Raw genomic sequence first — 15,574 nt, forward strand, 5'->3', positions numbered from 1 at the left:
GAGGAGGGAGGAAGGCATGATGTGGAATCGAGACTAGGTAGCTGTGGGAAGCGTGCTTCTGAGGCAAACTTTGCCCCCATCATTTTTTTAATGTAATGTATTTATTAATAAATGTATTCATTTTCCAGATTATGGGCTGACTCTCAGTGGGCCCGCTATATTTCTAATAAGAGACTAAAAAGCGTGCCCACACCAGCTCATCATCTTCAATCCGACCCCTGGCTTCCCAGAAGGATGCGACTGAGGGACTCGGCCATCAGCCGCTCCCCCTGGTCCCCATCGGAAGCTGCGCGCGCGTTGCCGGCGACCACCACGAGGACATACACGTAAGGGAGTTGCTGCGGCAGCTCTGTCAGCGCCAGAGCTTAGGGGAAAGGGGCTGTGTCAGATTTCAGGAGGTTGAGTCGGATTTCTCCCCCCCTCTCAAACCGATTCGGCGCGCCCCCCACCATCATCCCTCCCTCCCCGCTCCTGCCTGCCGAGGGAGGAGAGGCGCTGCCACCCAGCTCGGGCAGAAGGAAGGGGCGCTCTCGCCGGTTGCTGCGTCTCCCTGGATATTTTCTTCTTTGCATCCGCTGGAGCGAGCGGGGGTTACGAGCTTGTGCGCGGTTCTTGGCTACCACTCGGATTATTTCGGCGGATCTCCGGGGACTGGTCGCTCCACCTGGCTGCCTACGGCGGATCGTCACTGACATGCTCGGGCTGCGAGGTAGGTGATTTGGGGAGACGGAGCGTGTTGCACAGGGAAAGGCTTCCCGTCCTTTCCGGAGGCACGGACACATGAGGAGCGGCTCTCAGGACAGGGTCGGCATGTGGACCCGGCGTGGCATGCAGGTAAGGAGCCTCAAACAGAGCCTGGCCATAAGGCGGTCACATAGCTCAGTGAGTTGATGCACCTGCCGCGGAGATCTGCTTGTAGCCCGCCATTCACAGGTTCGAGCTTCTCGGTAGCGACGTGGATTGGGGCATCTGGGGAACGAAGTGAGGACCATAGACTTGGGTAATGTGACACGTGTTACCGTCGTGCAGGGCAGTGTCCTCCGTAGGAGCGTAAAAACAATTCGTTTTCATACAAGGTGGTCGACACAGTATGGGCGATTACCTGTCAGTGGTGGTTAGTGTATCTTTCTAAAATGGTGATTGATGTAGCGCTTTACTCCAAATGTCGCCTCGAGGCGCTGAGGATAAAATCCACAACATAGAGGAACCGAGGGGAAATAATAGATTCCCCTCTATGCTAGAGGGGAATTTATGGCACTGGCTAGATGGAACGGAGGACCAGGTTATAGGGAGTAACTAAACATTTTAGAAGGAATGAGTAGACAGATAGAGGGGCAGGGATCCCGGCTAGAAGGAATTGAGGGGTCTAGATTGGTGGAGGGGAGCGAAATGGAGTAGGGTAAAGGTACGGCTACACAGAGACTTGATTTACACATAAATTGTCTGTATTGGTGAAGTAGACAAATTGGTAACCAGGGCCCCAATTGTTTACTAAAAAGTATCTGGTAGTCAAGCAGCTCATCTCATGGGTAAGAAACCAAGTTGGTAGTCCTTGAACCCAGCTGGTACCAAAATATCCCAACTGGTAGCTAAGATGCTCAGCTGTTTACCAGGCAGCCCAGTTGATGGCAAGTGGATTTAACTAGAATGCAAGCTGGTAACCAAGAAGCCAGGTTTTAGCAAAGGAGTACGACTAGTGGCAAATGGACCCTGCAGACACTGAAATATCTCATATACAGTAAAGCAATATGACAGGTAGCCAAGAAACCCAACTCTTAATCAAGGGAACCAAATGTCTGCCAAGAAGGCCAATTATTGTCTCTAAGTGTAAATGGAAGGGAATGAGTACAACTAGTAGTTGATGGGCCTAGGCAATAACCAGGAAGAACAAATGACAGTGAAAGAATTCAACTGGAAACATGTAAGCTCAGTCAGTACTTAAGTGACCTTACTGGTTGCTACAGAGCCAGATTGGTAGCCAAGGGGCCAAAAGGAAGCCCAGCTAGTAATCACTGAATCTTGCTGGTAGCCAGTGAGGCCAAGTGGAGACCAAGCAGCACAGAAATTGTCATAAAAGCAATTAGACTATAACAACGAAACACAACAAGCAACTACACAGCTAGCAAAGAAGCTCAACGTCTGATCATTTGTATCTAATTTTTATTTAGAGTTTGGGTCATGAGCTATGGTAACCAATGGATGCATCAGGACACTACAAGGGATAAGAAAAGGGAACGGGGGAACCACAGGAGCCCAAATGTTGACCAAGGAGTCCAAACAATAGCCAGTGAGCTTGATTGGCACCCAAAGAGCACAGATAGTAGTCAGTCTGCCTAACATAGAGCCAGAGAGTTCAGCCGATGGTCAAGGAGCCTACCCTGAAACCATGGAGGCCAAGTCATGGCAAAGAGGTCTGATAATGGCAATTCCATTGATATAAAAGCCAATAAGACCAGTTGGTAGCCAAGATGCCAACCTGATGACTAGGGACTTCCATGGATAACCAAGCCCAGCTGGAAACCAAGAACCCCAACAGACAACGGGAAGAGCAAATGGCGGCCAAAGAGCTCAACATCAAGCTGCCATTGAGTATAGTCAGTGGTCAAGGAGCCAAGTCGGTAGCCAAGGATTCAAGTGGTATTAAAGAAGCATAACTTGTAACCAGTAAATGCAAATGTTAAGCAGGGAGTACTTTTAGTAAGAAAATGATCTGAATTGCAGGTCAGTGAGCCCAGTTGGTACGCAAGAAGCTGAACCATTTGCTATTGAGCACAGCTAGTAAACAAGGAGGTCAACTAAAACCCAGTGACCCTAGTTGGTAGCCAAGGAACTGAACTGATAGCCCAATTAATGGCAAAAGAGCACAACTAGTGATACAAATACAAGGTTTGGTCTCAAAGGGGCCCATTGAAACCAGGGAACAAATTGGCAGCAAAGAAGTCCACCCTCTATTGATAGTTATTGTAAAGTGCTGTGTTAAGCAATGGATTCTTCAGAGCACTACAGGGACTAAGGAAGACCAACTTATAGCCAAGGAGTCCAGTTAGCCTCCAAGGAGCTCAACAGGTTACCAGCGAGTCCAGCTTGGAGCCAAATTTTCTAGATGGCAGCCAAGGAACCCATCTGGAATTCAGTGAGTTCAGCCATTAGTGAAACTGCCAGGCTGGCAGCCACCTTGAAACCGGTGCACCCAGTTGGAAGCCGGCCCTATCTAGCAGTTAAGGAGGCAGGTTGGTAGACAAGGAATCGAACTGGTAGTTAGCAAGCCCATTGGGAAGCACTTGAATCCAGATAGTAATCAAGGAATGTACCTGGTAAGCAAGAAGTCCAAGTAAAACCCTCTGAGCTCAACTGGAAACCAGAGAGTTCCGCTAGTGGCCCAGCCAGTATCTAAGGAGCGCATCTGAATGGCAAGGAGCCCAGATGGGAGTCACAGAACCCAGTTATGCTCGAGGTGCAAGCAATCTTAACTAGTGAGGCATGAGCAGGACTTCTGGCAGCGGAGCCCTTCTGATACCCAATCAGCCCAGCCGGTAGCAAAGAATACAATATCTAATCAAGGAGCTCAGGTGGAAACCAGCTGTCCAAGAAACTACCCAAGGATCCCTGCTGTCAGCCAAGAACACTCACTATCAGTCTGGGAGCCCCACTGTGAGCCTCGTTCTCAGCCAGGGAGACCTGCTCTCAGCCAGTCAGCCCCACTGTCAGCCAGGGAGCCCCACTCTCAGCCAATCAGCCCCTCTGTTAGCCCAGTAGCCCCGCTTTCAGCCAATCAGCCCCACTATCAGCGAGGGAGCCCCACTAACAGCCAATCAGCCCCACTATCAGTCAGGGAGCCCCAAGGTCAGCCAATCAGCCCCACTATCATCTTGAGATCTCCACTGTGAGCCATGGAATCCTGCTGTCAGGCAGGAAGCCTCGCTGTTACAAGGGAGCCTCAGGATTAACCTCACTGTCAGACTTCGCTCCTTGCTGTCAGTAAGGGAGCCTCGCTGTCAGTCAGAGAGCGTAACTGTCTCATAGTCAGCTAGGGAGTCCCGCTGTCAGTCATTGTCAGCCAGGGAGCCCCGCTGTCAGCTCGGGAGCCTAACTGTCTCATTGTGAGTTATGGAGCCCAGCTGTCAGCCAGGGAGCCCCGCTGTCAGTCCTTGTCTCATTGTCAGCCAGGGAGCCTCGCTGTCAGCCAGGGAGCGTAACTGTCTCATTGTAAGCCAGGGAGCCCGGCTGTCAGCCAAGGAGCCGAGCCAGTTGGAAAGAAGGTTCCTTTGGGAGTCTACAGCTCTCCACAAATCGCTTGCCCTTCTTTGCTTTTACTTTTTCAGACCCCGTTTTGGAGGTTGTTGACATCTTGATAGCTGTTGTACTTGTTGTAACTATAGATGGTCAGACTTGTCAAGGGCTTTGGTTGCCGGTGCCCTCGAGCTGAGCCCTTCATTGAGCTGTTATCATCATCATCGTGGTTGTTGTAGTAGACGTGCTAGTGTTCCGTGTCCGTGAACCTGAAATACTCCATTTTTTTTCGCTCTCCGTGGTGCTGATTCTGACCATTGATGTCATTGAAATCTGTAAAACCAGAACACAACAGTGTAAAAAAAAAAAAAAAACGATGAAAAACGCTCTGTTCCTCGGTGAATGGCGGGAGAAATGGCGTTGACAAAAACAAATATTACAGACTAGAGCTGCATAGTCACTGGTCAAAAAAGATGTAAATGAAGCGCGAGCCCCGCTCCAAAAATCTATTTTTACTAACTTTGATGGTGCGTGCGTGTGCTTCTCGCCGGCGCCCTCCCTGCGCACTGCAGCTGCTGCTCCCTGCAACAGCTGTCCACGTGGGGGGGCCAGGCTTTAAGGTTACTTCGGTTTACTCCGAATTGTCGACTGGGGACTGAGACGTGTAGTGCGTCACCTCCACTCAAGCTGTAAAGCTCATTTATGAATTTATGGAGCTGTGTTTATAGCGCCATGAAGAGGGAAGGTGGGCGCTCAATGCTGCGTGGAATCAGTGCTTAATATGCGATAGAATGCGTGCTAGTTTTGCCTAGAATCCCGCGGACGGTGTATGCGTAGTCTCGACTCCGCCCCATGCCTCACAAATCCACCACCAGACACACCATGCCTCTTTATCTCACTTTTACAGGTTCTTTTCCATTCCTGCTTTCCCTCTTTGTGACTGTTTTCTCATCCTTCTCTTCCTTCTCCTTTCTCCCTTTTGTGTTTCTCTTCCTTGCTCTGGATCAAAGCCTGTTGAAGAAAAATAAGTGCCTGTCCCCAAAAATGAGTGCTTGTGGGCCACACCTGCGACCACCTGCTCAAATTAAGAACTTTCAATCTAGCACCCTTAGGTGGAAGGGTGTTCTGGGAGGGATCTGGAGCACATGAAAGCTGCTTCGCTCCTCGCAATATGGTGTTGTGATGCACTGATGCGTGCAAGCTGCAGCCCCAGAGGCGGCCGGCTCAGGTAAGCGCGGTGAAGCGGTAGGGTGGGCGAGGCGGGGCGTGGTGGGATGGGATGGGGGAATGTCGATAGATGACGGAATAGGTATGATTTAATAAATAAGTATTACCTCTTCCGTCGTCTGTCGGCTTTCCCGCCGCGCCCTACCTCCTTACCACGCTTAACTGAGCCAGCCGCCGCTTTGCAGCCCAGAGATTCGACCTTGCCGGACGGAATGTCCCAGCCCTTTATCCTTCATGATGTAAATGCAGGGAGTGCTTTTGGTTAATAGTGACACCATACAAAAAAAACAACATATTATTGTATTTTATTTTTTCAGACCTGTATAGTGCTGGGTCTGGGTTCTGTGTTTTGTGCCATTAGGCCTACTGCTAAAACCTATCCATAAAGGTCAACTTCGCTATGGTTCTGTGTTTCGTACTCTTAGGAAAACAAGACCCATCCAAATCTTCTTTGTGGCTACTTAACAATGTTTTTATCGAATGGTTTTATCTGAATGCAGTACACTCCAATGCTTTTTAGGTCTCGCCTGAGCCAGCGCATGCGCTGCACTGGCGAGACATTTAGTGAGTGGGCTTTAAAAAGCCGTCCACAGCTTTGTGTGTGGTCTAGAACGTGCGGTTACGCGCACAGTTATGAGCAGAGGCGCCATCTGGCTTTCCTCTCTCGTCATTGCTCATTAAGTGCATCGCTCGCGGGCACCCTTACAGCCCGCGATCGCGATCACTTTCACTTTGACGGCTGTGCGGCCGCGTCACTTTCACTGCCGTGCGCGCCACTGGAAGCTGCAGGGCTGCTGGTTTGCGGCTGCTGGTTCGCTTCTCAGGTGCAAATGCGTAGTTCATTAATACATCAGAAAATACCTTTATGCAAGGCGCTGTCAGGGAAGGGGTGCACGCCTCCCATCTGCACCCGTTACTACTCATTTTAACTTTGTAAGGCTGACATGTGTGCTGTGTGTACCCTAAAGGGCAACCACGCCTGGTAGTTTGTTCGAAATAATGCTCTGCAATCATGATGTGCACGGATTGTTTTTTCCACATGTGCAGTTGCGCACGATAACACATTAGAGTCTGGTGGCTGCATGTATTTGCCACCCTGTGGTATCAGTTTCTTCCCTCACTGTCACCGTTATGTTAAGACTCCTGTTACCTCTCCGGTTCTTGCGCCATGCGTACCCTCCCTCTTCATTGCATACCCTCCCTCCCCTTTCCCTCCCGCGGGGACGGCATGCCCGAGCCCTGCGCGCCTCCACGCAGACACCTCCCTGAGTGTGCAGGCTGCTCTTTCCCAGCCGGGGTGGTCTATTTGTGCTCCCTCCCGGCGTTTACAGACATGATCTCTATGTATGCTGCTTTGGCAGCTGGGAAAGAGCAAGCTGTGAAGCTCATACACAGCCCAGCGAGGCTGCATGTGTGCCTCCCTCTCTCATGCACGTGCTGGCGTCTGACAGCAGGCGCTAGTCTGCTATGGTGATTCCCACATGGCTGAAACTCGCTGTCATACTTTTAAAAGGGAGGCAATTTGTGCCCCAATTGAGCGCTCAGTGTGATGTCCATTACCCACTTGGCAGGCCGTGTTATTCCCCATGTGCAATACACACCTGTAAAGCATGATTTGTGTCGTCCTGCGTGATCCTTGCCTGGAAGGGCCGGTCTCTGTTATCTTCCAATGCTTGATGTTCATCTGGAATTACTGTGTTGTGTTTACAAATGTTTAGACTCCAAAATATGACGGATCTGTGATCTCCCTGCATACGCTCAGCCTGCAGGTGACTGTCTCTCCCTTACTTGGCTGCATGTAAGGGCTGCTCAGAGTGTCTTATTCAGGATCATTGTGGTGCTCTTTCCTGCACATGCTCTCTTAGTTTGGCCTCCCACATGTACACGCTGTTAGGTGTTTCCATCCCACATATCTGCGAGAGTTGTCTGTCCATTTTATTTGTGCGCATACTGCGTGAGGTGTGACGGCGCTATTCATACATTGTGCTTGCTTCGATATTGTTGTTGTACGTGTTTTTAGTTTTAAGCTGCGTATGAATTTTTTTTGTCGATGCCCTGGACTTTATAATCCTAGTTCTTATCTGGTTTTATGATTGTAACAAATGCCTGGATGAATTGACTTACATTTGTCGTCCTCCTTAACATATTTTTTTAGTTGCAATGGTTGTACTTAACTGCTCAGGTAAAGATTTTTCATTCATCTACATTGTGCTTGCTCTGCTCTCCATCCTTGTGGGCGATCTTACTTTGATCCATCGGTTACATGCTGTATGTGCATACCCACACAAGCCCCAGACATGATGCACAAACTCGCAATTAGCATCGGCATGGCTTGTCTGTACCCGTCATTTAGCTCATGTGAGGGGGTGACCCAGCACCTTGAGACCCTGACTGGTGCGTAGTTGTGCTTTACCAACTCCTGATGGATTGATATGTCTGTGCCACGTCTATCATTCATACACACACCCTCTTTGTACGGTGCTCATGCTGGAGATGCACAGTCGAAGAGTTCTGTGTGCCCAATACACCTAGCCCAAATAAACTCTCCGTGCACAGCAGTTCAGTTTTTAAGCTGAGAATGTTCACAGCCCTGGAAAATGTTCTCTGGCCCCTCACTGCAGTCTTCCCCTCGCCCTTAAATGCACATCTCCTGTGAATATCATTCAGGTTGAACTGTTATGGTGCTTGCCTGCTAGGGATGGTTTGTCCATGCTCCTAGTGCATGTGTTCACTGCCAGGGAATGCTTGTGCTCACCTGCAAGGGAGGTCCTGTCCACTCTTCCGATCTATGAGTAAAAGATTGTTTAGTTGTACAAAAAATGGATATATTCATGTGCAGTGGATGGTTAGTGTTTTTTTAAACCCTTCATGGTGTTGTATATCTGCTTATCTTGCTTGGTGCTCACCTGCATTATTACCTGTTCTGGTTGTTCCGCTTATGCAAGGTGGCTGCATTGTTTCTTACCCTTGTTGCAGGCAGTCTGTCTGAGTCAAGCATGATGTTTGCACAGCCATGAGTTTTCTGCTTGTGTTATAACTTGGGAAGCACACATTGGTTTACCACACCCGGGGTGCTTGCTTGCATTAGCCTCTCTCTTACCTCACCTATTGGCCTTCTATGTCTCTCTTTTTATTGATGTCCTCTTTCCCTCACCATTCCCATTATTGTATTTCTTTCTCTCTACAATGCTCTCTCTCCCTCTTCCACTCCATCTATCACTCCTTTTGCTTTCATCTCTCTATCTCCTTCACTGTTTCCGTTCACTCTCTCAGCTTCCAATATCTCGCTCGTTTAATACATCTGTCTTACCTCTGTCTCTCTCTCCCTATTTCACCATTATCTACTTCTCCCTCGCCCTTCCTCTGTAGTAGCCTCATATCTCTACCTCATCTGCACCTCTTTTCTCTCTACTTCTCATATCTTTCTATTTTTCATCCCACCGGCTCTACCTGCTACTTTGTTTACCTGACCTGTCATTATGTGCTTCACCTTTCTATTTGTGGTATCTCATTATAACTCACCTCTCTTCCTATCTTATTTCTCTCTAGACCTTGCCCCTCGGGTTGGCACCTTTCTTACCAGCCTACATTTAAAACTGCATGCTAGGCATCTAAAAACAAGCATTGGCATAGCCAATAGGTCTCGCCTTTGGGACCTTATACGTTTTTAGCCATGCAACAGTTGATGTTATTGCACCAAGGATATTGTGCTGCATAACTAAATACTTATAAGGTCCCAAAAGCGAGACCTATTGGCTATGCCAATGCTTGTTACTGTTTGTAAAGGTTTTAATTAATCATACAATAAAATTGACTTATGACTTACGTATTTTATTTTAAGTGGGGGAATTGAAGCTGCCCACAGAGCAGCACTGCTTCTCCTTTTGATTTTGTCACACTCCACATGTCTATACAATTTTATATAGCACTTGTTGCTGGTTTTTAGTTTCGTAACATTAGGTGTAACCTCTGTTTTTATAACTTATATGTTATGGGATTCAGTCATGCACCACAGAGTCGCTGAAAGTCAGAAACAAAGCTCTCAGCTTCTTGTAGGCTACTGCAGCAGTTGCTTCAACCCACCAGCTATATTACACTCCCACCACACTATACAGACAGGGGCTTAGCTAGGTGAGTGAGATTCGAGGGGTGTGAATCACAAATGTATCATCTAAAAACAGCATGCTGAAGAGTGACCGAGATTGTTTGGGCCTCTGTCTAAGCACCTGATAAAAATAAACATGTTAAAGCCTTTCAGTCAAATGAGGACCGCTAGAAAAACCAGCAAAGGCATAGCAGACCCGACTCAGGGCCCCCAGACCCAACTCTCAGGCCAAGAATGCATTTGGGGGGTGACACGCCTCAAACTCCCCCTTGAAGCTACGCCCCTGTATACAGATATTCCCCTGTTGTGAAAACCGACTCTTCCAAATCCTAGAATGTGAACTTGAAAGGTTTATTAATGGGTTGGGCAATGCATGGTATGTGGGAGAGGGGCTTCGGGGGGCTACAGGGGGGTGCCAGTCTGCACGGGGCAGCAGCTGCTGATGGACATTTGTGCAGTTTTTCAATAGCATTCATAGAAGGAAGCATGTGTGAAGTCCACAGAGAGTGGAGTAAGTTATAGAATGGAATACCAGAATCAGCTGCTCTTGAATGTGAAGAAGTGTTTGTAGACAGAGAGGCAGGAAAGGTTCCCCCACCCCACCAGCCTGCCCATCTGCTCTGGACCCCTGGCCCGTGCCACTCTCCAGCCCAGTCCCTGCTCTCGCGCTACTATGGCTGATGTTCTGGTTGTAAAGTTACCCGCGGTTCTGTATTCAGTTCAGAAGCTATGACCAGGGAGGGAGCTTGATCAGTATGATTGGGGGGGGAATAAAGCTTCAGTTTTCCCGACAATCACGCTGGCATATTTTGTTAAAATACATTATATGAAGCATGGAACGAGGGGGAGCTTAAGAGGCAGTAGAAAGAAAGAGGAGTGCAGATTGTTAGGGGTATTCAAAACACTATTTTTCAAACTAACCAAGTTTTAAGGCAGAGGTGAGAGGGAAAGAGAGAGTGTGTGTGTGTGTTGTGTGTTTTTGTCAGTGTGTACATGTAAAAATCCAGGCCGAAATTCGACAGATACCTCACAATACCCGATTGAACGCAACTGTACCAAACTATTTACTACAGAATACATTTTTTAGGGGGGTTGTAATTAACACCACAAACACCCCCCCCCACCTCCCCACCCCCGAAGCAACGCCCCTGGCTGTGACTTTTGAAAAAGTATATTTATTCTGTTCAAAACAGCCAGGTGCAAATAAAAGTTTCAGGTTGCGTATGTCTGTGCCTGATGTTTGTATAGCATGAACCTAGTCAATAGGCAACGGAGCGCTAGACAGGATCAAAAGCTCTGGGGAGAGGATGTAGTCTTATGGCTAGAGCGGTCGACATCGAAGCTGGGGAACCAAGCTCGAGTTTCGGCTACGTCGCTCAACATCCTGTGATTCTGGGCAAATCACTTAATCTCCCCATGCGTAACAAAAATGAATGTGTCCATGTGTAACGAAACTGGTGCTATGTAAAGCGCTCTGATACCCGATATCTTCGGGTCTAGTTCGCGCTATAAAAAACTCTAAAAAAAAAACACCCAAAAAAGCAAGGATGCAGCCGAGAGATAGGTGAGTTGTGGACGGTTAATGCACTGTGATGCAGTCCTCTTCAAAGTGGTGCGTCTTCAATTCTTTCCTAAATTGGAGCTACGTTGGGGTGGTCCGATGGATACAGGGGTGTTGTTCTAGATCCTGGGTGTAGAGGTGGAAAAGGCATGTTGTTTTGTGTTTCTTTTATACATTTATTAGTCTGCAGTCTGATTGTATCCTGGCTGCAAGTGTCGTTGAGTCACCAGAAATGGTGAGCTTGTCTGCAAGATAACCAGGGATGCAGGTTGTGAATGTTTGTAGATGGCACATCTGGTTTTGAAGATGGTGAGGGCTGGCAAGGGTAGCCAATATGCTAAATCATCTAAGATGCCTGTAAGGGGTGCCAGCAAAGAGTCTAGGAGGCCAAGGCGCAGGGCATTATTGCCATCCAGATGTGACGGCATAAGTTATGTTAATGAGTATTGCACCTGTTAGGCCTGTTAATGCCTCTCTTTATATATACTGCAAGGACACTTACCACCAGCTTAAATTTCTAGTAAGTGTCTGCACAAAAACAGAGTCAATATAATTTGCATAAAGCTCCTACTATGCGTTGGTGTGAAAAAAGGTAAACTACTACATAGAGACCAGTAATAAAGTCAGCATATTTAGGGCTACCATGTGTTCACGTCACAACTTTTCCTGACGTTGCATTCCTTTTCCTGTTTATTAATTTCAGGTTTCTTAGTTCACTTGGCTGCATTGAACTTAAGGAAGACACTAGCTTGTTAAATAAAAGCCCGGGACTCGTAGAGAAGTGTACTGATTACATGGTGTCATCTAGTCACACTTTTTTAAACTGCATGAATCCCAGAAAAGATTATCAGTGGTCTCCATAACATCAAAGATGCAATCCTCCAGTCCTGGGTTTTCATGCAACAACAACATGCATTCTGGGAGTTGCAGTCTTGATTCCCAATCATTTAAAGCAATTGAAGTAAACTGCCAGGTAACACTAATCTTTCAACTGCAGCAACGGCGGGCCCTTCTTGCCGCACCTCACATCAGTTCTCAAAAAATTCTATATATAAAGTAGTTGTCGTGCAATCAACCCCATACGCCAGCCGCTGAGTGGCGTTACTGTGCTCCAGATCAATACAACATGGAAAATGAGAAAAAGGGGGTGCACAGATGAAATAGTCCAATGAGTCTCAATATTGAGTTAAGGTGTACTCTTTATTTCAAAAATAGATTTCAGGTTGATAAAAGGATGGTCAGCCAACGCGTTTCATTCCCTCAAGGGGAACTTCATCAGGGCTGTAACGTAACAAACCAACATAAATATTACATATAAATTAACAAGCACAGGACTAACAACATACATTGACCACATAATGCGAAAATTATAAAGACTTTTTATGAAAAACATAAAACAACAACCATTTAAAATAACGTACATTAGACGGATAAAAGGTATTTTTCCAATATGTACATATTTACAGAAAGCTATATGTCAAGTGGGAGTTTAGTTAAGAAAAAACTATCCACCTCAAAGAACATTTTTGTGTAAAAATCAAAATGCCCATAACCAACTCATTATTGGTATGCGTCTAATACTCTGATCTGTTATCATCCAATGTGTGACAGGAACATATTGTAAAACCATGAACAGTGAAATTAAAGATGAAAGTGAAAATGATAAAGAGTAAGTAATAGTAGAAAAGAAGAATAAAAAGAAGAGAGTCTGTAGGGAAAAATCGGATATTTGACAGATGAAACAAAAAAAATTGCAAAAACATATTTTAACAGAACACCATGCATACCTTGAGTCAAGTCTGTTTGTTCTGTAAAATTAGACCGAATCTAGAAAGCTTAATGGAGTATAGTATACTTCACTTGTATTGCAAACGTCTGCAAAGAAAGAAGAGAGAAACGGTGTACAGAGTTCTATTAAAGAACCGTGTGTTAACCCCATGTCATGTAGATACCATTAAGAGTTCTAATAGTAATCGTTCTAGAGGCATACACGATTATGGAAACATAAATCACAGTTGAGGTCTACCATATAATGGCTCGCTAGTGAGAAAGAATAAGCAGAGCTATCTATATTACAGTGCCAATTGAGACCTTGGTTCCCTTTGCTGATCAAGAAGTACAAACCGAAAGCATGGCAACAATTTATGCATAACTCAGACCTAAATCACACCAATTAAAACATAACGAAAAGGGGGATGAGTGTAAGATAACTAGTATAGCCCTCCCATAGTCGTAATGGCCACATACTATACAAATGGCGGGGGGACTCTCCGTATCGGAAACAACTGAAAACGGTGTGATATTCGCAACACAAATAAGTAAGAGCGGGGCGCCGTCCATGTGCCCCCAGTTAAGAATAACTCAAGAGCTGACTCTGTGTGGGTGAAACCACATAAATAAAACAACAGACAATGCCGGACAGCGAGAGCATAGCTGTATGTAACACGGAAAGAACCGACACGAGTGTAATGAACTCGCGCTGCGAAGTGAAACGAGAAACGAATGTAAACAAAAACATAAACCCATAGGAATTAGTTAAAAGGTGTAGGTCACCTTCGTAAGCCTAAATCGTGCGTCATCCATCATTTATTAACTTACCGGTAGTCGTGCGGTTAGCGTTCCTGGTAATGCGGCATGTTCCTCGATAGGTATCAGGGAACCCGCCATAGAGTATAAATATACGGAACTCCACCCCCTCATGGGATGATAGCCAATGGCTGTGCGTTTTGTCCCGCAGTAGCAGTCATAATCATGTATTGAAAAATGGGCCGCCATTTCTGAGTGGACAAGTCGGTCCGATAAATACGAGTAATCATATGCATATAAGCGGCAAAACAGCCGCGGAAGGTAATGATAAGAAATACAAGACTAAAAATCCCAAATAATGCATGCATGTGAGCTGTAGTTGTAATAATGGTCCCGCAATAGCGGTCATAAAGATGTATTGAAAAATGGGCCGCCATTTCTGAATGGACACGTCAATCCAAAAAATACACGAGTAATCATCTACATATAAGCGGCAAAACAGCTGCGAAAGGTAACGAAAAGGATTAAAAAGACTAAGAGTCCCAAATGATGCAGGCATATGAGCTATAGTTGTAAAATGTACAAAAATAGCGACTGCACCTCAGGTAGTCCGATCCTAAAAGGCAAATTGCATGTGTCATATGTATGAATCAGACGCCAACCCCTATTTATATTGGCAAGAAATATGTACAAAAATCGCCGTTGTCAAAAAAGAGTGTGACACGAAATGGGCGCAAATGAGCGTCTGTAGCCTAAGGACACACGCAAAGACAGCAAATATACCCGAGTGTGTCCCGTCCCAAGAAGAAAAGCGTATATGATATAAAGGGATGAGGGCAAGTTCCCTAATTAGCTGAAAAGTAATACTTGGAGAGACACAACAAAACAAAGTCATCAAAAGAGACGAGTCACCATCAATAATCAGGCAGTTCAGAATATGTATCGTAAAACTATACTTCATATTAGAAAATAGAAGTTTCAAAGTAGAAATCTATTTAAACCAGCTTTACCTACGATCATAGGGTCACATGTAACCTTATCGTACTTATTGAATCAAATAGCTGTGAGTCAAGGATGATCATCCTGAAAGATGCGAAGTGTCCTGAGTCGACAGAAGAAGCTTTTCTTCTTGGGACGGGACACACTCGGGTATATTTGCTGTCTTTGCGTGTGTCCTTAGGCTACAGACGCTCATTTGCGCCCATTTCGTGTCACACTCTTTTTTGACAACGGCGATTTTTGTACATATTTCTTGCCAATATAAATAGGGGTTGGCGTCTGATTCATACATATGACACATGCAATTTGCCTTTTAGGATCGGACTACCTGAGGTGCAGTCGCTATTTTTGTACATTTTACAACTATAGCTCATATGCCTGCATCATTTGGGACTCTTAGTCTTTTTAATCCTTTTCGTTACCTTTCGCAGCTGTTTTGCCGCTTATATGTAGATGATTACTCGTGTATTTTTTGGATTGACGTGTCCATTCAGAAATGGCGGCCCATTTTTCAATACATCTTTATGACCGCTATTGCGGGACCATTATTACAACTACAGCCCACATGCATGCATTATTTGGGATTTTTAGTCTTGTATTTCTTATCATTACCTTCCGCGGCTGTTTTGCCGCTTATATGCATATGATTACTCGTATTTATCGGACCGACTTGTCCACTCAGAAATGGCGACCCATTTTTCAATACATGATTATGACTGCTACTGCGGGACAAAACGCACAGCCATTGGCTATCATCCCATGAGGGGGTGGAGTTCCGTATATTTATACTCTATGGCGGGTTCCCTGTTTCCTATCGAGGAACATGCCGCATTACCAGGAACGCTAACCGCACGACTACCGGTAAGTTAATAAATGATGGATGACGCACGATTTATGCTTACGAAGGTGACCTACACCTTTTAACT

At 46.1% G+C, this 15,574-nt stretch overlaps 1 protein-coding gene across 1 annotated transcript in view; it reads left to right on the top strand.

Moving 5' to 3' along the window:
• The first annotated feature begins 580 nt into the window (after positions 1 to 580).
• LOC146867379 (ras-GEF domain-containing family member 1A) overlaps positions 581 to 15,574 on the top strand; it is a 130,943-nt gene continuing 115,949 nt past the window's right edge. The window contains exon 1 of the mRNA XM_085604740.1: positions 581 to 709. The gene's annotated coding sequence lies outside the window, so the exon portion shown is untranslated. The remainder of the gene's footprint in view (positions 710 to 15,574) is intronic.

This window comes from Triturus cristatus, chromosome 1_2, assembly GCF_964204655.1.
Source record: "Triturus cristatus chromosome 1_2, aTriCri1.1, whole genome shotgun sequence".
Taxonomy (NCBI): Eukaryota; Metazoa; Chordata; class Amphibia; order Caudata; family Salamandridae; genus Triturus; species Triturus cristatus.